At 43.9% G+C, this 26638-nt stretch overlaps 1 protein-coding gene and 1 long non-coding RNA gene across 3 annotated transcripts in view; both read left to right on the forward strand.

Annotated features, from left to right (window-relative positions):
• Window positions 1-26638, forward strand: part of GPC1 (glypican 1) — a 431622-nt gene that overhangs the window by 239411 nt on the left and 165573 nt on the right. The window lies entirely within an intron of this gene.
• On the forward strand, window positions 8082-10474 carry LOC142073279 (uncharacterized). The gene is made up of 2 exons (XR_012670082.1): window positions 8082-9016; window positions 9857-10474. It is a non-coding gene; the product is annotated as an uncharacterized LOC142073279 (long non-coding RNA).

The following is a 26638-nucleotide window of genomic DNA, read 5'->3' on the forward strand; positions in this document are numbered from 1 at the left end:
GATACTGAAAATGAGATCAGCTTCCAAGGGGAAGCCCAGAGCTTTTAACAGGCAAAGAGTAGACAAGTGAAACACAGTCATGACTTAAGAAGGAAGCTGATCTCTGGGGTTTTTTTTCAGTTATCATGGGTCCTGTTAATAAGTCATAGCTGGAAACCTGTTGGCCACACACATTTCCAGCATGCCTGATTTTGTTCTAACCACTGACACCAGTTAAAGTTGCTGTATAATGTTTGTGGTAAAATAAGTTAGTTCTCTCTTCCCTATTCAGAAAAGGTTAAAGATGGATCTTAAAGCCTTTCCCAATGTGGCTAAATTATTGTTAAATGTGCAGCCAGATTACGAAGTAGTTGAAACCTCCAGGGGTCAAATCCTGCCCTCTTTGAAGTCAGTGGGAGTTTCACCATGGACTTCAGTGGAGGCAGATTCAGGCCTCAGGTGAACAACCACTTGAAGTTAAAGTAAATGCCTTGTAAAATCCTGCTCCTTTTCAGCATGATGTGAAGCATCTCCTCTGTAATGAGAGCTGATCTATTCCCATTTGCTCCCCTTGTCAGATGCCTCTTTGGGAGTCAGTAATTCAGTGTGTCTATCTGCTTAAGGCAACTGCTGATCAAAGTACAGTTTTTGTTATTTGTGCACCCTAATAAATATTTTATCAAGACAGACTTAGAACTCCTTAAGGAGGGAAAAAGTGATTTGTCAGGTGGAAGCTATACTGAAGATGAAAATGATGAAGATTCATCACTATCAGTTACAGTAAGCAATGTGGACTGAAATTCATTGGGAAGGGAAGTTAGTGGGCTTTCTGGGAAACCAGAGATTCTGAGCTTACAGGTGCTAATGGGATTTCCACTGCTACCTCGATGCTGCTTCCTTGTTCCCAACTGCTAAAGGAAGCAATATGAGAGAGCCAAATGAAAGAGAAACATGCAAGAGAAGAAGGTGATAAGTGTACAGATGTGAATAGATCGGTTCAAGTGAGAATAAAGAGATGGTGTGAAGAGAAAAGGATGAGAAAATTGTCAAGCCACAGGTATAGCGCACAAACTTACTTCTGTATAGTAATGCAAATATGCTTTGCAGCTGATAAAGCCCTATATAAGGACATGTAGAATTGTGGGTTATAGTATATCAGTTATATAGCGCCTGTAGGTGTTACAGGGCTGAGATTTTAAAAAAAGATATAAAGGCCAAGTTTCAGTGACATTGACTGAAACACAGCTTGAGAGAGATTATTTTATTAGAGAAGGAGTTCATTGGCCATAGGCCAAAGAGAAGAGATTGGTCTTGAGATGAGATCTGAAGAAACCTGGGGAGCCAGTCATGTGCAGAATGGGAGGTATTCCACATAGTGGGAGGTGTCTGCCTCCCACTCCACAGAGACAGGGAGGGGAACATTAAGAATTTTGACAGGAATTATTCTCAACATGGAGAAATGATTGTGTAAAACAAGCAACTCCAAAACTTTGGACAGAATTTGAAGTGAACAGAATGAACCTTATTTGAGGTGAAATAAATAAAACTCCAAGCTTGGAGTTTTAGCTGGCATAAAGGGTGGGAATACAGTTAGATGTGCGGTGCTTGCTGCATTCCTTTATTTCTTGAAGGTAGGCATGTAAAATGTGCTAGATTGACAGCCCTAGTGACTGAATTGTGGTCCTTATCCACAGAAGAGGTGTGTGATCCACAGACTGTGATCGCAGATATTCCTTCCCAAACAAGGAAGTACCGGAAATCGCATAGCATCCTAGAAATCAGAGAAGGGCAAAGTCCTCTCAGGTCATCCAGTCTCTTTACCTACAAATACAGGATTGTTCCCTGTGGTATATTTTATAGCTTTTTGTTCAGCCTGGTTTTAAAAGTCCCAAGTGGTGGGGCTACTTCTAATGAGATTGCCACGTTGATTTTTCAGACCAAGTCTATTGAGGCTCATTAGTGACTAGTATTAAAGCTGTGTGTGCAAGTGGACTGGAGAACAGGGAGTGATGGAATGAGAGACTGAATACCATGGAAAAACTTGAAGTCTATAGTGTCCCTTTGTTGTAACTCATGGAGAGCAAGAGAACTGTTTATAGTTATTTGATAGAAGCCCAGAGGAACAACTTCTTTCCTACTTGCTGGCAAACTGCCCACATCCTTCAACAGTCTATACAAATTGTTAAGCCAAGGACTGGGTAGTTAGCTGGACTGGAGATAAACAATCTGTGTGCTGGATTCACTACTCTGCGAAGATTAGGAAGGAGATTTTGCCTGGGATTCTGAAACGGACAGGAAACCAGAGGAGGTTTCTGTGGATGTGGGTCATGTATTCACTGTCCTACGTGATTTCAGTATAGAACTCACCCACACACAAACAAGATCTTTAATTTCTTGGTGACTAGTACGTTTTGATTTTGCCCATTAACTTGGGGGTGTAGAATGAGGAGAGTTCACTTAGCTGTGAAGCCTTGCTCTCTATGTTGATGTCCAAGCCTCTACTTTATTTTGTATCAGCAGCCCAGACATAGAGGCACAATAACGGGGGGGGGGGAGGGGAAGTAAAAAGCAATCCAAGAAGGAGTCATTGCTGAAAAACATATTTATGATTATTATCCTCTAAAATACTGTTCAACTGCAAATCAGCCTGAAATTGCATCTTCATCACATATCAGAATCAAACAAAACAAGTGATGGTAATCCTTTTTAATACCAGGGGTTAGATTCTTGCCAGTGCCAGTAGAGTTCAGACACAAAGGCAGGGAACTAGTGCACTGAATCTTAAAGATGATAGTTGGCTGCATTTCTCCAACAGTTTCCTGCTGTTTATAGCTGATTGTAGACTCTAATAAAGGTGTGTTTTTGTACCTAAAAGCAAGAAGTTATGGTGTGGTTCTTAGCTTGGGACTTGAGAGGGAAGGACAGTAGATACAGACTAGAAGAAAGAAAAAAGCTTGGTAACCACATATATCCCAATCTACAGGGAGCATCACTCCTCCATAGCAAAAATGGCCTGCTAACTCAGATCAGTGGAATTAACATGGGACCTGCAAATGCTCATCACCTCTGAATATGTGGCCACTTTTATTTAGATACCTAGATTTAGGCATCTGACTTAAGAGTCTCAGACCTGATACACAAGACACAGTTTTGAAATTCTGCACTTTTTCATAGGGGAAGAGCATGTTGTGCGTTATGAAATAGGGTTGTGTAAAGGAGTATTAAACAAATACCGGTAGTTAAAAATGATACACTTTAGGAGCCTTTATAGGCTATTATGTAGTAATGTTTTTCAGACTTATAGTTATAGTCGTTATATGCTACAGAATACTGAGTACTTACCTTAGAAAAAGAAAAGGGGGAAAAAAAATAATGCAGCTATGTAAAGAGAGTCTCCTATGCTGTTAATATTTAAACTGCAACTGCAATTTTTCTGCAACATTCATGTGAAAAAGGCCCGATGGCCAAAATGTCAGGAATGTACCTTTGTAAAGTAATAAATTCCTGAGATTGTTGAGATTTTCTTCTCCCTAGCTTTATGTATTTAGGTAGGCACTCAATGAATTCTAGGTTCTCAGTCATAACCATGCTTGAGATGAGTACAGCACCCAGCACTGCACCTTATGCTGGCATGTGAGCTTATTCTGTGAGGTCACAATCTACATCTATGGCTTTACTTAAAAATGTTCCAACATCTGAGATCTGCAGAGTCACTACACTTGGTCACTTGGTCAGCCCTCTAAAACTAAGCAGGGTCAAGTTTGGTTAGCACTTGGATGGGAAACCTCCAGGATGCTGCAAGATGTTAGTGAAGAACCAGTGATCTGAGAATACAGTGTTTAGAGCACAGTGCTATAGTAGGCATCATCGATTGCACACTCAGCTTCTCTGGTGATGGGTGAACTAAAAATACCTAGATAAACAGGTCTTTAAACAAAACAAACAAACAACCCCCTTCCTCATTGACACCCAGACTACTCATGGTGATTAAAATTCCATGGCACTTTTTTTAACCCCACAGCTTTAGCCATTTTCCAATGGGGAGCTACATTCTACCTATCTAAAATTAATTCCTGCTGCAATTTCATTTGGAGAAGTTATTCCTTTGCTTGCTTGCTTTCCTTAACACTGATGGGCCGTGTTGCTGATATAGATTGGCAGTTGTGCTCCACCCCAGAGCCTGCTGCGCTTAAATGTAGAGTGATCTCTGTACACAGCGGGTAAAACTCTCTCATTCACATCAAGGAAAGCGGAGTCTCTAAGATGCCTTGGCACTAGAGAGAGTTGGAAAATGGGAAATGTTTTTCATGCAAACATGTCATCTTCATTGTTTGTTGATATTTTAAAGAAAACTGTGAACAGCTCTTCAAGATAAAAGATGCTTCTCTGCTCCTTCCACTTCCCCACTCTGTCCCCTTCACCAGCCCTCCTTACCTCCCGAATCCAAAGTGCTGTGTACTCATGTGGAGCAGTGGCCTATAGTCCAAGTCCCACTTGCCGAAGTTCCCTCCTCTCAGAATCCTTGGAAAATTTCAGTTCAAAGAACGGGAAATTAAAAGCAAGCAGCAACAGCTTTATCTCACAAAGCATAATAGCACCTTTGGCACCAAATGCAAGGGCAGGATTGGTCCCTTAATTCATGCATACGAGTTAACGCCATATACAGCAATGTATACAAATGCATGAGGGAGCTGAGTTATGGCTGATGTGGGGACCATAACTTTGAATTTTCTGATTTTCTTGTACTTTGAAAGCTTCAGCTGCATTGGCATATTTTGGCTCCATTAACTACACAGGTGTGTACCAAAAAAGCAGCCAGAAGTGGTTTGTTTGCTCTTTTACAGCTTCAGAAAAAGGGCAAAACATTTTTATACAGTTTAAAAAGCAACATAGAAGCAATCCTGAACTGAAACTTCTACTGCCAAGTGCCATCCCAGACTAATTCTTTACAGCTGAGCTGTAAGCCCCTCTGAAAATAGGGATTTACAGTGGAAACACTGACTAGCTATAACTATACAGTATCATGAATGGAGACACTATAATTATGCCTTAGATGATTTACCAAGACCTGATTTTTATATAGCTTGTGAGCATTTGCTGTTTGATGGTTTTGGGAGCTGTTTTTGTATGTGGTCTGCTCCCTTTTGTTCGTACTTGGTTGGCACATGTTTTTCTATAAACATTTCTCTGAAGGATACTGAGCAGACAACTGTGATTAACTATGAAATGATTGGGTGAGCTGTTTGTCAAAGTTAAAAATAGGATACCACACAAACCCAGCACTAATCTTACTAAAAGACAGATACTGGCAACATTTCTTGGTCATATGTAGATGATGCTGAGGGAAGAACGACTTATATCCTTTTTATATTTTAAGACAAAGCACATTTTCATTAAGTATTCAAAGAGCTGTTGCTTAAAATAAGTTTCCCTAGTAAGATTTTATTCTTAAAGTGTAAATGCGTTGGATCAAATACAGACCTGGTGCAAGACGATGGAGTTGCACTCACTGCTATCTAAAGCTTGTCCTTTATTTTCTGAGTGGTGGTGAAAGGTGATGAAATGACAGTATCGAAGACAGAAGTCATATATCCACCTACCAGCTGCAGCACGGCCAGACTCCCCCACTCTGCCCTGTCAGTGTGCCTCAGCACACACTGACATGGATCAGCCGTAAGGGTGAAAGAATAGCTCAGTCTTGATATCCACTGAATCTTTACTTCATTTAACCATTTGCCATAAATAGATGGTTTTATAATCTGCAGGGATGTATAATTCAAACGAGCAGAGTGAAATGTAAAAAGAAAAGCAGTGACACAGATTTCATCTGTTTTCCTTTACACCAGTGTTCAACTGGACATTCAGAAATGTAAGGAGGATACCAGCTCTCCTTCTACCATGAGTCGTCCTGAAAAGGTTGCTGTACGCTAGTGGTGAATTAATCTTCAGAGGCTCCAAGATTGATTTTGATAATCATGCAGGCATTGAGATATTTCTGCCAAATTTTATACCAACGATGTGAACTTTGCCTGGCAAATCTTGGAAATTCACTCTCTCACAAGATTTCTGGTACTTCCTTCTTCCATTTGGGATGGAAATAAAAGTAAGAACAGTCACTTGCAGCTTTTTGGCACTTTCACTTCGGATCAAAACAAAGGAGGGTGAATGCATTAAACAAACAAAAAAGAAAAAGTGAAGGGAAAATTGGACCTATATATGGATGATGATGATAAACATCCGGAGTTCCAAAGGTGAAAAATGTACCAACCAACCAATCCATACACAACCCCCAAGAGTTGTGGGAGGGAAATAAATGCTCCTGCTTCAGGGCATAAACCAACATCTAACTTTAAGGGGTCCTTCAACCTTAAAACACCTCTGTAGGAAACTCATCATTTGGTTAACCTTCAGTTTACTGTAGTGGTGCTTTACGGGAATATGCTCCCATTAGGTAGCAAACTGCCAGTGCAAGAGATGGAAGACCTGATGTAGTAATTAATGTCATAACTTCAAATAACTAGAATGCTCAGTATTAATCTAAGAAGAAATGGAGAAAGATCCTGCTTAATGAATTGCTTTCCTTCTTGCATAAGGACGTTACATACTTAATGAAGACCAACACATATTTATTTGTGTTGTCCAGAAGACTTTGATTAATTTTCATGTGATAGTATAGGAACCATTTTTCTGTAATGTAGTATAAGATCTAGCTGTGGATAAAAGTCATTTTCTTTAAAAAACTGCAAACCAGAACATTGTTATGCTCAGAACAACTCTGAAAGTGGTCAATAACAGTGGATTATGGAACAGAGCATCAATATTTCCTCAGAAGTCTTATGTAAAAAGAAGATAATTCTTGCCTTGTCTAACATGCCTTACAGGGGCTTCCTGTCTTCATAGATGTTAACAGAAAATAGCATAATACTAAACTGCCTATGTGTCTCTTCTGTAACCAGCCATACACAATATTTTTAAAGTTTTCTAGTTTGAATTGGATTTTTTTCCTAAGGGTGGTTTACTCTTAAGGTGCTAATTGAAGACCATACCCTTTACTCCATCACAGGGCCTTATGTAATGGCTCTCCTCCCCCCTCAAGGAGCAAGCTGCTCAGGAGCCATTATTAGAGTCCGTGTACCTGAGGCCAGTAGAATCAGTGCTGTGGAGAGAGATGCCGGGGAGCAATGCTCTTTGGTATGCAGGAGTAACTATGTCAGTTCTGCTAGATTTAGTGCTTTCATTGCCTGCAGAATATGTGGATTTGACACTTAAATCATTCTTTCATCCCTGTCTCAAACCTCTGAAAAAGATGTTTACTGTAAATCATCAAGCATCTCCTACCTTACCCAAAAGCACAGGCTTCAAACAACTCATTAGGTCCTATTTTGCCCTCAGATACATGCATGCAGCACCCATTCAGGTCAGTGGTGTGGTCACACTGTGTAACTAAGTTTTTGGAATTGAGGTCTACATAGAGAAATAAGTGTGGTATCCTGGCTAGGGTCTGGAAAAGTTTATGAATAAAGAGTTTAACATAAGGCAGGTAAACTGCTTTAACACAGATTGCTTCAGCCAGAGTCAAGAACATTGTCAATATATGTGGCATTTTCTACAGTCCATTTCTTTAGCAGATTTTCTATTGAAACGTGCACACATGACCTTAGAAGCTGTAAGAGTATCATTTCATTTGTAGCCTCTGTCTTATCCACTCTATATTTAATATTCTTCCAGGGCATGGTGAGGGTCTTTACCCTTGTCTTTGTTAATTAACTTTTTCTTTGCCATGTTAACATTCCCCATAATTGCCTCCCTCCTTGGGGGCTTGAATGAAGTAAATGAGTGCCACACTTCCAGTGCATCTGAATGGGGCTGGATTGACAGTCCCTGGAAACTGAAGTCCTCCAGTGAATCACAGAACAAGTAGAGAACAGACAGTGAAAGTTTCCAAACGCTGCCCCACCATTTTGCAGTAGTCCAGACCCCTAACCCAAATGGGCCACACGTGTGGCTGGAAGGGTAATTCGGATGCCTTTATATCCATTAAAAGTTTTCTGTGCTAATGGGGCCAATTGCAGTCCCCCCCCCCCCCCCCACTCTCACCCCTCCACCCCACCTCCCACACACAATGTATTCATTATGTCACAGTTTCACTGTAAAGCAGTTATCAGGTGGTGCTAACCTGGTACAGTTCTGACTCTGTGCAGTAACCAGGTGTGACCAACAGTGTTTTGAGGTCTTAGCCCTGGTCTATACTATGAGTTTAGGTCAACTTTAGCAGCATTAGGTCGATTTAACCCTGTACCCGTCCACACGACCAAGCCTGTTTTGTTGACTTAAAGGGCTCTTAAAATTGACTTACATACTTCTCCCCAGCAAGGGCTCCATTGTGACCACTCTGGACAGCACTCTCAACTCAGATGCACTGGCCAGGTAGACGGGAAAAGCCCCGGGAACTTTTGAATTTCATTTCCTCTTCGGCCAGCGTGGTGAGCTGATCAGCACAGGTGACCATGCAGTCCCAGAATTGCAAAAGAGCTCCAGCATGGACCAAACGGGATGTACTGGATCTGATCACTGTATGGGGAGAAGAATCCGTGCAGGCAGAACTCCGTTCCAAAAGACAAAATGCCAATATATATGCCAGAATCTCCAACGGCACGATGGACAGAGGCTACACCAGGAACACACAGCAGTGCTGCATGAAAATTAAGGAGCTCAGGCAACCGATCAAAAAACAAAGGAGGCAAAGGGTCACTCCGGGTCAGAGCCCCATACATGCAGCTTCTATGATGAGCTGCATGCAATTCTAAGGGGGGCCCCTACCACTACTCCACCACTGTCCATGGACACCTCAAGGGGGGAGTCTCATGCAACAGGGATTAGGATTTTGTAGAGGAGGAGGAGGAGGAGGTTGAGGATAGCGCACAGCAGGCAAGTGGAGAATCCCTTCTCCCCAGCAGCCAGGAACTGTTCATCACCCTGGAGCCAATAACCTCCCAGGGTGGGCTACCGGACCATGAAGCTGGAGAAGGCACCTCTGGTGAGTATACCTTTGTAAATATAATACAGGGTTTAAAAGCAAGCATGTTTAATGAGTAATTTGCCCTGAAGACTTGGGATGCATTCACGGCCAGTATAGCTCCTGGAAAAGTCTGTTAATGTTTCTTGGGATGGAGCGGAAATCCTCCAGGGACATCTCCATGAAGCTGTCCTGGAGGTACTCTCTGTGTTAGCCTCAGGAGAGTGATATATTTCGTGGTCACCTGGTTGAAATACGGGAAATTTTGTTTAAGGGGACATTCAGAGGTGCCCGTTCCTGCTGGGCTGTTTGCCTTTGGCCGAAAAGAAATCATCCCCGCTGTTAGCCACGCGGTGGGGGGAGGCCCGTTCATGCTGAGCTGTTCGCGTTTGGCTGACAGGGATTTTCCTTAATACTAGCCACGCGGTGCGGGGGTGTGAAGCGATCATCCCAGAGATGATGCAAACCATGCAGTGGGGGGGGGGGCGGGGGGGGGCTGTTCTGCACATTCACCCTAAAACCACAGCCCTTCCTTTTAAATGGCCAACCTAACAGGCATGGTATGGAAAAGGAGGGTGCTGCTGTTTTGAAACCGTTCCCACATGTTATGAAGATTGAAGAAGCCGAAACCCTTTGCCTTACCATGGCTGCCTGCAAGCCAGATTCTGTTGCCCAGCCAAGTGTGGGTGATGTCTCACACCAAACCGGCAGGCACTCAATATAAGAGGCAAAATGTGACCTTGTACCAAAAGCACATGTGCTATGTAATGTGAATCACTTGTTTCAAAGTGAAATAGTCTTTCTTTTGTTCTCTAAAATGTATCTTTTTAAATACTACTCTCCCTTTTTTTCCTCCCACAGCTGAAAATGTTTCTATGCTCCCCCATCATTTCCGTCACAGAGGCTAGCGCAGATTAGAAGGCGAAAAGAAAGCACTCGCGATGAAATGTTCTCAGAGCTCATGCAGTCCTCCCGCACTGAAAGAGCTCAGCAGAATACGTGGAGGCAAACAATGGCAGAGTCCAGGAAAGCGTTAAATGAATGCGATGAGAGGAGGCAGGAGTGCAATGAGAGGAGGCAGGATGCAATGCTGAGTCTAATGGGGGAGCAAACTGACATGCTCAGGCGTCTGGTGGAGCTGCAGGAAAGGCAGCAGGAGCGCAGACCGCTGCTGCAGCCCCTGTATAACCACCTGCCCTCCTCCCCAAGTTCCATATCCTCCTCACCTAAATGCCCAAGAACGTGGGGGGGGGGTGGCTTTGGGCACCCCGCCACTCCACCCAGAGGATTGCCCAGGCAACGGAAAGCTGGTATTCAATAAGTTTTGAACTGTAGTGTGGCCTTGTCCTTCCCGCCTCCCCTCATCCACCACCCCACCCGGTGCTTCCCTCCTCACCCACCCCTGCTGGGCTACCTTGCGAGTTTTCCCCTCTATTTGTGTGTTGAATTAATAAAGAATGCGTGATTTTGAAACAATAATGACTTTATTGCCTCTGAAAGTGGTAATCGAAGGCGGGAGGTCAGTTGGCTTACAGGGAAGTAGAGTCAACCAAGGGGGATGGTTTTCATCAAGGAAAACAAAAAAACAGAATTGTCAAACCATAGCCTGGCCTGGCCAATCATGAAACTGGTTTTCAAAGCTTCTCTGATGCACAGGGTGCTCAGCTGTGCTTCTCTAATCGCCCTGGTGTCTGGCTGTGCGTAATCGGCCGCCAGGCGATGTGCCTCAATCTCCCACCCCGCCATAAACGTCTCCCCCTTACTCTCACAGATTTTGTGGAGCACACAACAAGCAGCAATAACAATGGAAATATTGGTTTCGCTGAGGTCTGAGTCAGCAATCGGCGCCAGCAAGCTTTTAAACGTCCGAATGCACATTGTACCACCATTCTGCTCTTGCTCAGCTGATAATTAAAATACTCCTTACTACTGTCCAGGGTGCCTGTGTATGGCTTCATGAGCCATGGCATTAAGGGGTATGCTGGGTCCCCAACGATAACTATAGGCATTTCAACATCCCCAATAGTAATTTTCTGGTCTGGGAAGTAAGTCCCTTCCTGCAGCTGTTCAAACAGACCAGAGTTCCTGAAGATGTGAGTGTCATATACCTTTCCCGGCCATCCCACGCTGATGTTGGTGAAACATCCCTTGTGATCTACCAGTGCTTGCAGCACCATTGAAAAGTACCCCTTGCGGTTTATGTACTGGCTGCTGAGTCCCAAGATAGGGATATACGTTCCATCTACCACCCCACCCCAGTTAGGGAACCCCAACTGCAGCAGCGCCATCCACTATGACCTGCACGTTTCCCAGAGTCACTACCCTTGATAGCAGCAGCTCAGTGATTGCGTTGACTACTTGGATCACAGCAGCCCCCACAGTAGATTTACCCACTCCAAATTGATTCCAGACTGATGGGTAGCTGCCTGGAGTTGCAAGCTTCCAGAGGGCTCTCGCCACTCGCTTCTCAACTATGAGGGCTGCTCTCATCTTGGTATTCTTGCACTTCAGGGCAGGGGAAAGCAAGTCACAAAGTTCCATGGAAGTGCCCTTACACATGTGAAAGTTTTGCAGGCACTGGGAATCATCCCAGACCTGCAACACTATGTGGTCCCACCAGTCTGTGCTTGTTTCCCTGGCCCAGAATCGGTGTTCCGCCCCATTACCACTATGATGTCCAAATTGCCAGGGCCCGTGCTTTGAAAGAAGTCTGTGTCCATGTCCTCATAACTATAGAGATTGCGCTATCGTCGCCTCCTCGCCTGCTTTTGCAGGTTCTGCACGTACTGCAGGATAATGCGCGAGGTGTTTACAATGCTCACAACAGCAACGGTGAGCTGAGCGGGCTCCATGCTTGCCGTGGTATGGCGTCTGCCTGAGAGCAGAGTTGCAGCGGAAGCGGTGGATGATGCCGGATGCCACGAGAATAGATATTTATACAGAATGACAAGAGGACCTGCAAGGTGGATTCATGGCACCAGGAGACCAGAGTTGCAGCGAAAGCTGTGGATGACGACGACGGTTAGCAGTCCCACTGTACCATCTGCTGACAGCAGTATGGTGTCTGCACAGAAAAAAAGGTGCGAAACGATTGTCTGCCATTGCTTTCACGGAGGGAGGGGCAACTGACGACATATACCCAAAACCACTCACGACAATGTGTTTGCCCCATCAGGCATTGGGAGTTCAACCCGGAATTCTAATGGGCAGCGAAGACTGTGGGAATTGGGGGATAGCTACCCACAGTGCAACGCTCCGAAAGTCGATGCTAGCCACCGTAGTGAGGATGCACTCTACCGATGTAATGTGCTTAGTGTGGACATACACAATCGATTATATAAAATCGATTTCTAAAAATTGACTTTATAAATTCAACCTAATTTCGTAGTGTAGACATACCCTTAGTAAGTCCTTCTGTAGGAGGAGTAAGAAGGTAGGAGGAAGTCTTTTGGGTTATCTATAAGCTCTCTTGGTCGAAAGCAGGTGTGTATGTTGGTCAGAAGTATCCTGCTAGTGCGCATGCTTATGGTGTGTAGTACTTAGACTGATTAAACATATCCAGGACTTCATTTTCTTTCCTTTGGTTTTTTTAGCATTGATGTTAAAAGATGCAAAGCACGGGGCTTGTTTTCTTTATCTGAAATGAGAATATTATCTGATTGCAGATAGTGCTGGCTATTTGAGGAACCATCAAATGGTAAGGAGATAAAAATGCTGCTGATGTGGGACAAATTCAGACCAGTGGTGTGGAGTTGGAAAAGACCTGTATTCTCATGATCACCACCCCCTTCCCCAAGACATTCAGTCACTCTCCATTGGGAACAACAGAAATTATATTTCATTTTCAGTAGAATATCAATTTAGAGTCGAATCCTAATCACCGTGCTCACACCACTAGCACCACTGAAGTCTGTGAGGTAAGGTGGGCAAGATTGGCCCATGCTCTTTCCAAAAGTTCTCAGCCAGTTAACACCAACACTGCAATGTGATAGAGTTTAGATTGAAAAGAGAATACTCAGTATTTGCTGTTGTATTTTGTGTAGTGAGTTTGACAGTTGGGTGGATGGTAGAACTTCACAGTTACGAACACCTCAGGAATGGAGGTTGTTCATAACTCTGAAATGTTTGTAACTCTGAACAAAATGTTATTGTTCTTTCAAAAGTTTACAGCTGAACATTGACTCAGTACAACTTTGAAACTTTGCTATGCAGAAGAAAAATGCTGCTTTTCCTTTATTTTTTAGTAGTTTATGTTTAACACAGTACTGTGTTTGCTTTTTGCGTGTGTTTGTCTTTGTTGCTGCCTGATTGCATACTTCCGGTTCCAAATGAGGTGCGTGGTTGATTGGTCAGTTCGTAACTCTCTGAGGTTCTACTGTATGTGGAATGAAACCCACATTATTAAAAATTACTCATTGGTACTCAGTGATGCAAATACAAGCATGCCTCCACTATTTCCTGTACAGGGTCGAATCCCAATAGCAAGATGAATGTCAACCTCAAAAATAATTAGATTGGCTTGAGCTACAAAGTTTGAATCTGGATCCAGATCTGTACTGTTCTGATCTGAGTTTTTGGCTCTAACAAAAATAAAGGGCCATATTCTCCTCTTTGCAGAAACAATTTCAACTTCCTGAGTCATATTCTCTGCTTGGATAACTCCATTTAATGTGAATGACAAAAACTGAAATAATGATACACTACTTTTTTGAGTAGTGTCCCTCTGGTGCTCCACTTCAGGTGCACTTGTGCCTCTCAAGCTGTTGATCAGATATAATCAATTAGCAGTGTCCGTTCATCCTGTGCACGTGCCAGATGCCTCCTCCTGCTATATAGGGCTGTGCAGGCAAATTGCCCTCCATTCCTTCTTAGCCACCTCAGCCTGAGCTGGAACCTTAGCATGTCCACCTTGAGTGTGCCTCGGCTTTTCAGTTTTTCTATAGTTGTTAAGATTAGTTAGTTAGTACAGTTAGCTAACTAATTATAATAGTGAGAGGATTGGGTTTTTTCTGCTCTCTTCCCTCCAGGAGACTTCTTTACCTGGCAGGGCATGCTTGGCTTGCCAGGATTCAAACTTTGCCTTTCCTGCCAAGAGGCTATAGCTACGAGTGACAGCCACTCCAAGTGTGTCCTTTTGCTTAGGGGAATCCCACCTCTCCCAGAAGGACGGCTTCTTCCTGGCCCTCAAATGCAGGGCAAGGAAAAAACGGGGAGATTAAACTCGGACTGTTAATGATGGAACACTCACTTCGGCCAGCTTCTTCATCAGGTCAGGGGACACCCTATACATCTGTCTGTCAGATCCAGTGCCTTTTCAACCTTAGCACAGGCTTCCCCTAAGAAAGGGAAAACATTGGAGGTGCCAGGGGAGGCTTCTAAAAAGAGGAGTGCAGACTCTCACCTTACAGACTCAGCTCCGAAGTTCAGGTCCCTGACAAGATCTATGGTCTCCAAAGCCTTGACCTTTCGACTCAGTACTCTTGTGTCGAAGGACTTTTCCTCTTGTGCCAGTGGGGCCACAATGTTCTGGAGCTCAAAGGAGAGAAGCAGCTTCAGTTGGGCCTCAGTACCCTCTATGAGCAAGGGGGATGAACATACACAGTCAGGACTGTCACCATTGAACTCAGCCCAGCCACCGGTACCTATGCGCTCAGTCCAGCCACCGTACCTACGCACCTAGCACACAGGGCATCAAATAAGTAACTGCGCCAGACACCATCAGTGGTATCGTCTGCTTTGGTGACCTCAGCTACCACATTGTACTGTACTCGTCACCACAAGAATTTAGATATACATTATCTCTCAATAATGGATGAACTGGAGTCCCTGCTCTTTACATCCACACCCTAAATTCTTAACTAAGGATCTCCTCCATCTGGGGATACCGCTTGAAAGTCACCTGAAGTGGGGCACCCGTTGGCACACGACTCTTAGAAGAAGAAGCGGTTAGTCACTTTGTGCAGTAACTGTGGTTCTCCCAGATGCGTCCCCCTATGGCTGCTCCAGTACTCGCCCTCCTTCCCCTCTGCTTCAGACTGTTTGTTGGGGGATATTTGGGTGGAGAAGTAACTGAGGGTGGTATGCCCACACACCCATATACTACCTTGATTTTTGGCACGAGGAGGCATAGGGTGCATGTGCGGGCTGAAAGGACACTGGTAACTGAAAATCTCTGATCAAGGCCTTGGGAGACTCATGCACATCTGCAGTAGAGCACCCATAGGGGCAGGCATCTGGAGGAACCACCATTACTGCACAAAGTGAGTAACCCCTTCTGCAGTGGAATTACCCTAGCAGAGAATTTTTCCCACTGAGATTCCTCTGCATTGCTCCATGCAGCATTTGGCCTCATAAGCCAGTGAATTTCCGTAGAGCCACATGAATCCCAAGACACCCAGGGAGGCCTGCATATCTCAGCACAGCTGCACTGATGGCATTTATCACCTGTCTCCCTCCATAGCTGTATATTAACAGCTGTAGAGGAGTTCCTGCTTCCTGCAGCATTAATTTCTGATCAGATGTCCTATCAGATATTCACAGAGCCTGCAATGGGGCAGGCCACAGACAGATGAGGCTCCCAGCTGCATCATACTCTCCATACCTCGCAATCTGTAGAGAGTCCCTGGGAGTCAAGGAGCCAGAGAAATTGTAAATCCAAACTGGCACTACTGCTCCACCCCGCCCCGTATCTCTGAGTTGGTGCTCACCTTCCATGGCGCGCCACCCTCTGTGTCTGAGCTGGCATTCCCCCTTCCTTGATCCTCCCTACCCATCCCTCAGAACTAGTGCTCCCCTTCCATGCCTGCCCCCAGGCATGCTGTCCTCCCATTTACTTCTGAGGACAGAGGGGAAAATGTAGCCCAAAGTATTTTGGCAGAACATGAAGGAACTGCTGTGGATATGATGTGCAAGCACTTTAGTGACTCCACTGGTATTAAGTGTAAACCTAAAACCAATAAACCAGCATTTTGCAATATAAGCAATCAGCAGAGAATTAGATGACCTCGTATTTACCCTTTAGGCTAACAAAGTAACTGGTTTTGACAGACAAACCTTTTAAAGGGCAGGAACAAGACTTACCCTGGTTGGCTAAGATCCTGATTTCCTATACAAATAGCTTTCTATTGCACTCTGGTTTAGTAAGCAACACTGTTAGGCTGTGTTTGATAGCAGTGCTGTTGGGCAGGTCATTGAACCTATCCATGGCTCTCTGTAACAGGTATAATGATAGCTAGCTACCTTACACAGTGAATGGGGTGCGGGGGGGGGGGACACTCTCTGACCTGTAACTTTGTGCTGATCGCTGGGTCTACTGCTAGCAGGGTCAACCAGTGCTCTTCCTCAGCACCCACATGCTTTGACAGCCTACTGCTCTTCTGCGGAATATCTGTCGAGGGGCAGGATTCACTTGCGGAGCATATGAGGACATTCTTCTCTCACCTGCCCCAGAAGCCAGGGACACCGGGAGAGGATAAGGAAGAGCTGGGGGTGGGGAGCGCCCTCTTTCAGAGACTGTTGGTTGTGGGAAGGACAAGGGTGTATGCATCCCAGAGCACTGGTTGTCTCCTTATGCATGCCTGGAGTTCTGAGATGGCAGCAATGGGAGCTGATGACATGGTACTACTACCATAAGAATAGATGTGAGCTAGCTGACTGACATGAGGTGCTTTGAGATCCTCAGGTGACAGGCCCGACTGAATATAGGTGCAAGAGTAGAAGCAGTAAGTTGTGGCTCCCTCCCTTCATCAGAGAATTGCTTCTTTGGTGGTGATATCACTTTCAGATGAAAAGGCTCTGAAATGACCCTCAGACACAGGGCATGGGATTTTCTTCTGTTGTCCTGCTTCTTTGCAAGATGTTCGCAACTTTTCTGACATGTCCTGTTGTTCTCCTGCCTTGCTTTTCACCTGCTGCAATTACGTTGACACTTGCAAAAGCAGCAGCGTACACTTTGGCTGACTATTTTATTCTTCCATCAGTGCCCGCATCTGACTGTCATTAGCATTGATAGGAATTAGGCGGGCAGAAATACAGAGGTATACCAGGGGCAGTAAGTGGGATAACTTTGGAATTCATTGGCCGTTTGGATCAAACCATTCACTCGCTGACTCTGACCAATGGGCTGAACTTTTGATGCCCCTGAATTATTTTACAGCTACAGTTAGAAAGCTGGCTGAAGGAGAGATGTATTTGAGATTTCACTTAATTACAGCAAACCTGAAGATTAGAAAGACCAGCCAAATTTTTAATTGAGTAGGTGTCTCAATGTTTGAGTGCCCAATCTGAGAACACCAAGGAGCTGCAGTGCTCAGATTGGGCATCCAAAATCTGATGCATGCAGTTAGTGGCCACTTTTTAGGAAATTTTTGGTCTAGAGCAGGGGTTCTCAAACTTTTTTTTTTTGTGGACCACTTGAAAATTGCTGAGGGTCATGGTGGACCACTTAATGATTTTTTCAAATGTTGTTTGTGCTGTTTGCTAACTATTGTAAAGCACTTCGCTACATAAAAAAAATTAACTCTTTTTGTTCTACAAATAAAAGCACACAACTCATATTTTAATATCAGTAGTCTTACCTTTCTAAAGCAATGGATGTGCCCTCTCTCCCCCCCGGCAGCAGCCCCTGAGCTGAGGCTGGGAAGGAAGGCTGTCTCTCCCCAGCAGCCGTAGCCCTGGAGCTGCGGAAAGTTGTCTTTCTCTAGCCACCGCAGCCCTGCATGTCCCAAATTCCCCCCACCGCACTGCCCCCTCCCACCTACTCCCTATTCCCCCCAAGGCCATAACCTCACCTTACATGTGCGTCTTTTTCAGGGTCTAGGCATCTAATTAGTGGAGACACACCTGCACGGCTCCACTAATTAGGTGGATGGCCCTTCATTCTCTCGTGTGCGGCCGCCCTGGTGTGCACCTTACAGGGAACTATCCGCGGACTGCCTGAATGGAGCTTGTGGACCACTGGTGGTCCACGGACCACAGTTTGAGAACCTCTAATCTAGAAGAATAAAATGAGTTTTTGGAAGAGAATTGGAGAACACCTAAATATATGGCCTCAAATACCAGGGGAAGAGTTACAATTGATTTAAAATAAATCTGAAATAAATGAACCTCTTGGGGAAATAATTTTGAAATTTGCATTTATATACTAAAATACATTCCATCCAAATAACCCAAAGCCCTTTACAAACAATTAATTAAATCTCTCAACTTCTTTGAGATAGGGAAGCATTATTAGTATACAAATAGTACTAGTCAATATTTTCATTAATGACTTGGATAATGGAGTGGAGAGTTTGCTTATAAAATGTACGGTTGATACCAAGCCGGGGGGGGGGGGGGAAGAGGGATTGCAAATACTTAGGAGGACATGATTAGAATTCAAAACAACCTTGATATATTGGAGAATTGGTCTGTAATCAGCAAGATGAAATTAAAAAAAGACAAGTGCAAAGCACTACACTTAGGAAGGAAAAATCAGCTGTACAACTACAACATGGGGAAAACTGGCTAGATGGTAGTACTGCTGAAAAGGATCTGGGTGTTATATGGATCACAAATGGAACATGAGCCAACAATGTGATCTTGTTGCCAAAAAGGCTAATCTCGTTCTGGGGTGTATTAACAGGCGTGTCATATGTAAGACATGGGAGGTAATAGTTCCACTCTACTTGGCTCTGGTGAGGTTTCCACTGGCATATTGTGTCCCATTTTGGGAGCCGCACTTTGAGAAAAGATGTGGACAAATTGGAGAGAGACCAGAGGAGAGCTGTAAAAATGATAAAAGGCTTAAAATGTGAGCAGTGAGGTAAGGTTAGGAAAAATGTGCATGTTTAGTCTTGAGAGAAGAAGACTGAGGGAGGGGCCTTTTAGCCTTTGAATATGTTAAAGGCTGTTATAAAGAGGTTATAACTCTGTGGGACACATTCTGTGCTGATGTTACACACCATGCACATATCTTGAAGCCAGTGTGTACTGTGGCAGAGAGTTTGGCCCTTTGGCTTTTCCAAGGTTCTGTTGGCATAAGAAGAATGAGAATTTCTTCAGGAAATCTGTGTCTTTTGTAGGACGGTGTGTTGTACTACCAATTGAACTCTCAGGCAAGTGGATTGTGTTATTTTTTTAACGTATAGAATGTAATTTTGAGTTTATATCTTCTCTTTATTAAAAATATGGGAGTGAATTTTGAATACTTAAGGAAGCGAGGAGCTAATATCCCTGGGTTGAGCCAAGCACAGTGTGGGCAGATACCGGGCAGACTTCGCCACACAGCTCTGCCAAGGCAGCTCACGCTTGACTCGACATCATAACTGTCCCACATCACTCCTGAACTTCACTTGCCAACAGTGCTGTAGTGGTTTGGAGATTTGGACAAACCAGAGTTAGGAAGAGATGGCCAGGCTCGTGATCTTGGATACTATTGGAATCTAAGCCTCTGAAATTGAAAGGTCGGTTCTCTTAGAACTTGATCCAAAGTTTATTGCAGTCATTGGGGTTTGGGTTAGGCCGTAAATCGGCTTCTAAATTTGCTTCTGTAATGCTCTGCTTCCACTTTGTAAAGCTTTTCTTGGGAGGTAGGAGTAATATGATGTTAAACAGAATGGTAACAATGTGCATCATCTTTATACTAGGAGAAGCTTCTTAACTAAGAGCTCTATGGGGAAGAAGCACATATTCACGGATTTACTCCTTACAGTACTTTTCTATACCTGGCTGTTAACTCTAGATATTCGTAGGCAATTTCTTGCCAAATGTATATAGAGATCATTATAACACTACTTCAGCAAAGAAGAAAATGACATTATAAAGGCAAATTAGCAAATGAGCCCTCTGAAATAAATGGAAAGCAAAAATACAAAGTGTAGCACACCTAGTTTGAGCCCATAAATAAATAATGACTGCAAGTATAGGTCATATTAAAAACCAAAGCACAGCTTTTTCACAGGGCTTTAAAACTCTTTTGTGCAATGCATTTGAATTGCAAAAAGAGGAATGCTGGAAACATCACTCTCCCAGTGAGATAAAATACTGTGCTGTTGAAAATAAATATTGTTTTAAAAAGAACTGAATCTGCTTTGGGTTAAAAGTGCTTAAAATAGATTTTTAGATTCAAACCACAAAAGTTGTGGAAAAATAAGCAATTTTAGCTTTGAGGTTTTTCTTTTCTGTCTTTCTGTGAATCTTCCATTCCTTTTCTCTGAAAAGCGTTAGCTGGAGGCTGTTTGGTGCTCTGTTAGCACAGAAAGGTTTTGGAATGATGCCATTTACTCAAATGTGCCCCATGCATTTGATAGGGATGGGAGGGTGGAGATTTTTGTTTGGTCATGTCATGTTTTAATTAGTGACTCTCAAACTTTTGCTGCTTCTCATTGTGTGTAATGAAACTTTGACACTGTGCTGGGTTCTGTTTCTCAGTGCTGCTTCCTCCCCAAGGGGAGACACTGTTCTCCTCTGGACTGGAAAGCCTCAAGTTTTGTTCCTTTCTTTTGTTTCTAAAATCCATTGCAAAGGAACCTACTTGACCTGTAACTTTGATGAATGTGGAGTCAGGGCCGGCTTGCAACATTTTGGCACCTGAGGGGGGGAGCTCAAATGACGCCCCCATGCCCCCTCGCTTGGGCCAAAACTTTGAAAGGTCTCAATTCTGCCTTCTTCCTGTTCTTCTCCTCTCATGGTACTGCTCTGCTACTTACCCCAATAAAGGAGAACTAACAACTTAAAAAGCCTTGTTCAAAAATTTTAAGTAACACTTAACTTTCAAACGCCTGAACAAATGTAACTTTTCCTGTCTGTATAGTAAACACTGGCATTTTTATCAGTTTGAATAATCAAAGTGGTGCTTTCCGTGCCTTCTTGGTTGCAAAGATTTGAACTGCTTCCTGAAGGTCCACAGTCTGGGTCAGCTTATGCTCTATTGAGATGGTTGCAAGGCAGACCAGCCTCTCCTATATCATTGTGGAGCGTAGATGTGTTTTTATTTACTGCAGCTTGGAGAAGCTGTGTTCTCCACTGGCAACTGTTACAGGAAGCGTTAGAAGTATGTGCAGAGCAACAAAAGCATTTCAAAAGAGGGTGGTCATCTTATTTGTGCACATGTATTCCAGAACAGCCTTTGGAGTTGATCCTGCTGAAATGTATCTTGAAAGGGCTTTCAGTTCATCACCTAAATCACTCGTATCAATATCGCGCATGTCATCATGTGTCAACACTGTCTCTAGTGCCCTGCATTGCTGGTGTAGGTCTTCTTCAGGTATAGTGAGGAGTTTTAAAATATCATACAACATCCCAAATATACTGCTGTGTTTCTAGAGCTGCATGAAATGTTCTTCAACTGACTGTATTGCACAATCTAGCACCTGGTTAAAGAAATGAATTTTGAATTGTTGTTTTGGGTCTCTTATGGGATTATCCCGTGCCTCGTAATCAAAATGTTGTTGTCTTCGGTGACTGTTGTATTCTTGAATGGGTGGGAAAATAACTTCAGTGTGAAGTTCCTCTGCCAACTTCTGTGCACTCTTCAGAACGTTTTGAAATCTCTCATCTGACCGGTAAGACTGTATTATGACTTTGCTTTGTCCAGTTGTTCCATTGCTCCAGATATATCAAGGTCAACACCTTGGAGTCTATTGCTTACAACATTTATTTCAAACAGTATGTCATGCCACAACACTAAGCCACACAGAAATTTGAAGTTATGTATGTTTCTGGTGATTCCATTTTCCTCTGCCACTGTTCTCCCGCAAACAGTTCCTGTCATAGCATTATCCTCCATAATGGCAACTATGACATCATCTATCTTCCCAATTTGGTGTTGGATAGGCTTTATCGCCTGCACTTGACTTTCCCATCATGTGGCACTCAGGGGTTTGTGTCAGAGAGGATGTTCCCAGATGTTGCTTCAAAATTTGCCATCGATGAGTTGATACAGAGAAAAATACATAGATGCTTTGAATTACATTAAAAAATTCAACAGCCTCACTAGAAGCTGATGCTGCGTCACTGACCACCAAGTTCAGTGAATGAGAACTGCATGGGACACAAAAAGCTCGAGGGTTTAATTCTCTGATCCGTGTCTGCACTCCTCTGTTCTTTCCTCTCATGCCGGCACCATTATCGTAGCCCTGACCTCTCAGATCAGCTATCACAATTCCCGTATCTTCCAGCTTTTTAAAAAGCACATTTGTCATACCAGCTCCTGTAGTATCATCAATGTCAATAAATTCTAGAAAATGCTCTGAGAGTCACCATTGCAGGGACATTTTCACTAGGTTCTGTTGTTGTTACAAAACGCACCATTAAAGTCATTTGTTCAGTATGGCTGATGTCAGGTGTGCAGTCCAGAATAACAGAGTAATATCTTGCTGACTTCAGATCTGCCACAATCTTCTGTTTGACTTTTGTTGCCAGTAACTGTATGATCTCATTTTGAATTGTTTTTCCAAGGTAGTGGTGTGTGTACATTTCTGGGGTGGTGACTCTTCTTAGATGCTCCTGGAGTACAGCATCAAACTCAGCCATCAGCTCCATAATTTTAAGGAAGTTTCCATTGTTTGGCACATACAGCTGATCTGAAGTGACACGCAGTGCTAGATTTTGGGTAGCAAGCATTCTCACAATGGCAATGAGCCTTTTCAGAACATTTTGCCAGTAAAGAGACTCTGATGCTGATCATCTGTGGTGGCCTTTAACCTTAGTCTCCTCTCAAGCTCTTTCCACCTATGGGATGCTCTCTGGTGATTTGCTGCGTTCTCATGGCATGCCAGATTTCTAGCCAGATTTTTCCAGTCCTTTGTTCCTGTAGAACCCAGTGTGGCTGGAACATTAGACTGGAAGAGTTTGCAGCAAAAACAGGATGCAGCATTCTGGGTTTTTGGGTACATAAGCCATGGCCTCTCCCCTCTGTCACCATTGGGGATTTCACGCCAGTAATGTATTGGATGGAAACTTCTATTTTCATTGTCTTTGGGGAACATGAAGTTTACTTGTTGTGGCCCATGCAGTACAAGGAAGTCCCTCAGGCTACTGCTCAAGTGGGTCCACAGTCCTGGATTATCTAGACTTAAGGAACTAACCTCAGCAGCAGCTGTTTCTTGTGCCTCCACCACTCTCTTCTCTGATCTACACTTTTCTTCGGGAATGTGCATGGTTACATCCATTTGAGATGGAGATATGGATGCTGCAGTAGCTGCCAGGTCACCTGCACTCTGACTAACTAGAAGATAAGGCGGCATCTCACCACTCACATCCTCATTGGGGCCAGGAGGCTCACTATGAATATTTGTGTCTATGTATCTCAGGACAGCTCCTTCCTGCTTAGATAGAAAAGCTCTTTCTTTTTCTGAATGCTGCCCTAGAGGGGCGTTTTCTTCTTTCCCTTATGACTGCTGTTCTGTGCCAGCTATAGTGGGTCTCAACACTCAGTTGAAGGGGACAGATTAGCAGGCTGGTAGCAGGGCCTAAGTGAGGGAAGATATCAGCATCTAAAGGGCCTAACTGGCTCCTACTACTTCAGTTGACTGCCTGTTCTCCTCACGTGGGTTCAGGGAAGCAGCAGGAAACAGGAAGCTCCCTGAGAAGCTGGTGTTAATCAGTCCAGGCTCCTGGGGGTGCTAGAGAGGTACATAAGAGGCTCTTCCTCCTCTTCCTTCTTGCAGGTCCTGCTGCTTTCTGTTATTCCCTCTCACCTTTTCTCCTGTCTGCCTGTTACGTCTGTTGTGCCCTCCTTCCTCCAGCACAGCACTCCACCATCTCTGTGCATCTAGAGCAGAGAGAATACATATGCACCAGCAGCAGACACAATTTTCTACACTCTGGGTCCTAGAGGCGCCCCCCCCCCCAGTCTGGCACCTGAGATGGCCACCTCAGTTCGCCTCATGGTAAGCAAGACCTGTGTGCAGTCGTCTCCTCAGTGGAGCCATGAAGCATGCATGCCATGGTTTCCAGCTTGGCAGTTTCATGTTTGAAAGGGGGCTGTTGTTTTGTACCCACTCCACAGCCTGAAACCTTTTTGTTACATTGGAAAGAAGGGGGTTGAAATAGATGCCAGGTCATATTGCCTGGAGTGGTGGGAAGACATTGGTTTATTAGCAGGATTTTAAAGGGTTCCTAATGACTCTTCATCTGTCTCTACAAGCACTTAAGCTTGTGACTAACTTTACACACAGGAGGAATGGGGCTACTCCTGTGTAAAGTTACTCATATTATTAAGTGTGTGCAGGATGAAGCCTTACTTTTAAAGCAAAACTAAGATTATCTCAAAGTCTGTCCTGACTCAAGGCCGTGCATTGGTAAAGGCAGCCTTTTGAGTTTGTTTGGAGACCCTTAAATGAAAGACCTCACCTCAAACTGACTGCAAGTGAAGGCGAAGTGGAAAGGCTGTAATGCTGTATTTAATGGATGTGTACTCCAGAAGGGGAAGTGTAAATAAAACCAAATCCCTTGTTACAAGCTATGTGAGTCAGAGGAGTGTACGCCAGTAACTGAAAAATCTTGGCAAGAAGCAAGTTTTTAATTTTCCATGACAGGAAACAAGGGTATGTCTTGGTGAGAACCTATAGCTCTTCCTCTGCCCCCAAGCAGGGCAGTAATCCTCACACTGGCTTTTTCATACAAATGTAGTTTTATAAGTATGGGGCAGGGTGCGGAAATGGATTGTAAGAGTCTAGTTAATGAGAGAGAAAACTGGGGCAAGAAAGATGTTAGACAAGAAAGACAGTTAAAACTTTATTTGGCAGGGGTGTCATGTTACACGGTGTTTGTGTGTGGTTCTTCTGAAATGGGATCTTTCTGCTCCTGCTCTTTTGCCTATCTGGGCCAATTGGTTTCTTTTGTGTCTTTTTCCTTGGGGGAAGCCAAGAGAAAGAACCACTTGGACTCAGGAGACCTTATAGGAGATATTGCCTTCCCTAAGATGGGAAGGCAGGAGCAAGTGGAGGCCAGCGGTGGAAATTCAGGCGCTGAAGTTTAATTTAATGTAGTCTTATCTAGTCTTATGCAACACAGTGAAGTAGAAGCGTAGGTGAAGGGCTTCTGAAAGAACAGGACTCAAGATAATAACTGCAAGTCACATTTGGGCAACATGGTGTGGCTGCAGGTTAGAGAGGCAGAAGTTCAGATAGAACCTTGCTGGAGTTGTCCTGGTCCTGCCAAACCTAATGAAAAGACTCCCACTGATTCCAGTTATATGGGCTCAGGCCCTGAACGCACTGTGCGAGCATCCACCATGTCGTCTGTCTGCTACGGGCAAAATCCTGCCCTCTCACCTTGCAAAGATGGCAGCAGAGCCAGTGTGGTTCTGCTGTGTATGGCAGGGTACATAGAGCCTATGCAGGCTTACACCAACAAATAGTGGATGATATCTATCCAAAAAAACAAACATCAGGAGCAAAAATATTTTCTGTAGTGCTACTAATTAACACTGTGCTTAACAGGGTAAGATGCATTCTCTGCCCTGAAGAATTTATAGCATGTAAGCTTTATACATGAGGAGCTCTCACTGATTTTAATGGAACATTCTCCATTTGGAGGGCTTGCTGGATCAGGCTCTAACACAGACTAGAGAAACACAAGACAAGACCTGGTTTAAAGTATATGTTTCAGCTCAGCTATGACATTAAGGCAGCAATCCTCTAAAATTGCCAGCAAAATTGTTGGCAATCACAATCAAATTACATTAAATATGTTGACGTCAGTGTAATTGGATTATCTCAGTGCATGGTTAAAACAAGATTTTTGAAAAAATGTCTGATTACGTTCAGTTGCACTCTGCTTGGGAGCCGGGGGATATCCAAGGCGTGTTTGCAGGTGGATGGCTCTTTCTCAAGAATCCTTTCTCAAGAATCAGTTTAGATGAGCTATTACCAGCAGGAGAGTGAGTTTGTGTGTGTATGGGGGTGGGGGGGATGTGAGAAAACCTGGATTTATGCAGGAAATAGCCCGACTTGATTATGTAAAGAGTTGTCACTTTGGATGGGCTAGCACCAGCAGGAGAGTGAATTTGTGTGGGGGGGTGGAGGGTGAGAAAACCTGGATTTGTGCTGGAAATGGCCCACCTGATGATCACTTTAGATAAGCTATTACCAGCAGGACAGTGGGGTGGGAGGAGGTATTGTTTCATGATCTCTGTGTGTATATAAAGTCTGCTGCAGTTTCCACGGTATACATCTGATGAAGTGAGCTGTAGCTCACGAAAGCTCATGCTCAAATAAATTGGTTAGTCTCTAAGGTGCTACAAGTACTCCTTTTCTTTTTGAAAAAAAAGCAGGTAATTGTTTAAATGATGCTGCCAACTGTGTCTGTGCAAACGTTTATTTTGCCCCAGCAGAGAGGTTGCAGGAGGCACTGGAGGGATATGCCTATTATAGAATTTTGTTAAATTATCAAATTTAAAATACGAATTCTCTCACATTTCAGATCTTATTGTTATTGCTGCTACTTATCAAAAAGGCTTGTGTTTAAAACAGGCTTTTCACCTTCAGAGTTCTTCTTCTCTCCCTCTCAGGAAGTGATGGTGTCAAATTTGGGGCAGCACAGTTTTTTCCCCTATTGATACACTTTGTCAAACATAAGGCGGGTCTAGTAGAACAAAGAGCTGGCATGTGAGCAAGGACCATATTGAGCAAGAACATGCCATATTGGCGTGTTTCTGCT

The sequence above is a fragment of the Caretta caretta genome, chromosome 9, assembly GCF_965140235.1.
Source record: "Caretta caretta isolate rCarCar2 chromosome 9, rCarCar1.hap1, whole genome shotgun sequence".
Classification (NCBI taxonomy): Eukaryota; Metazoa; Chordata; order Testudines; family Cheloniidae; genus Caretta; species Caretta caretta.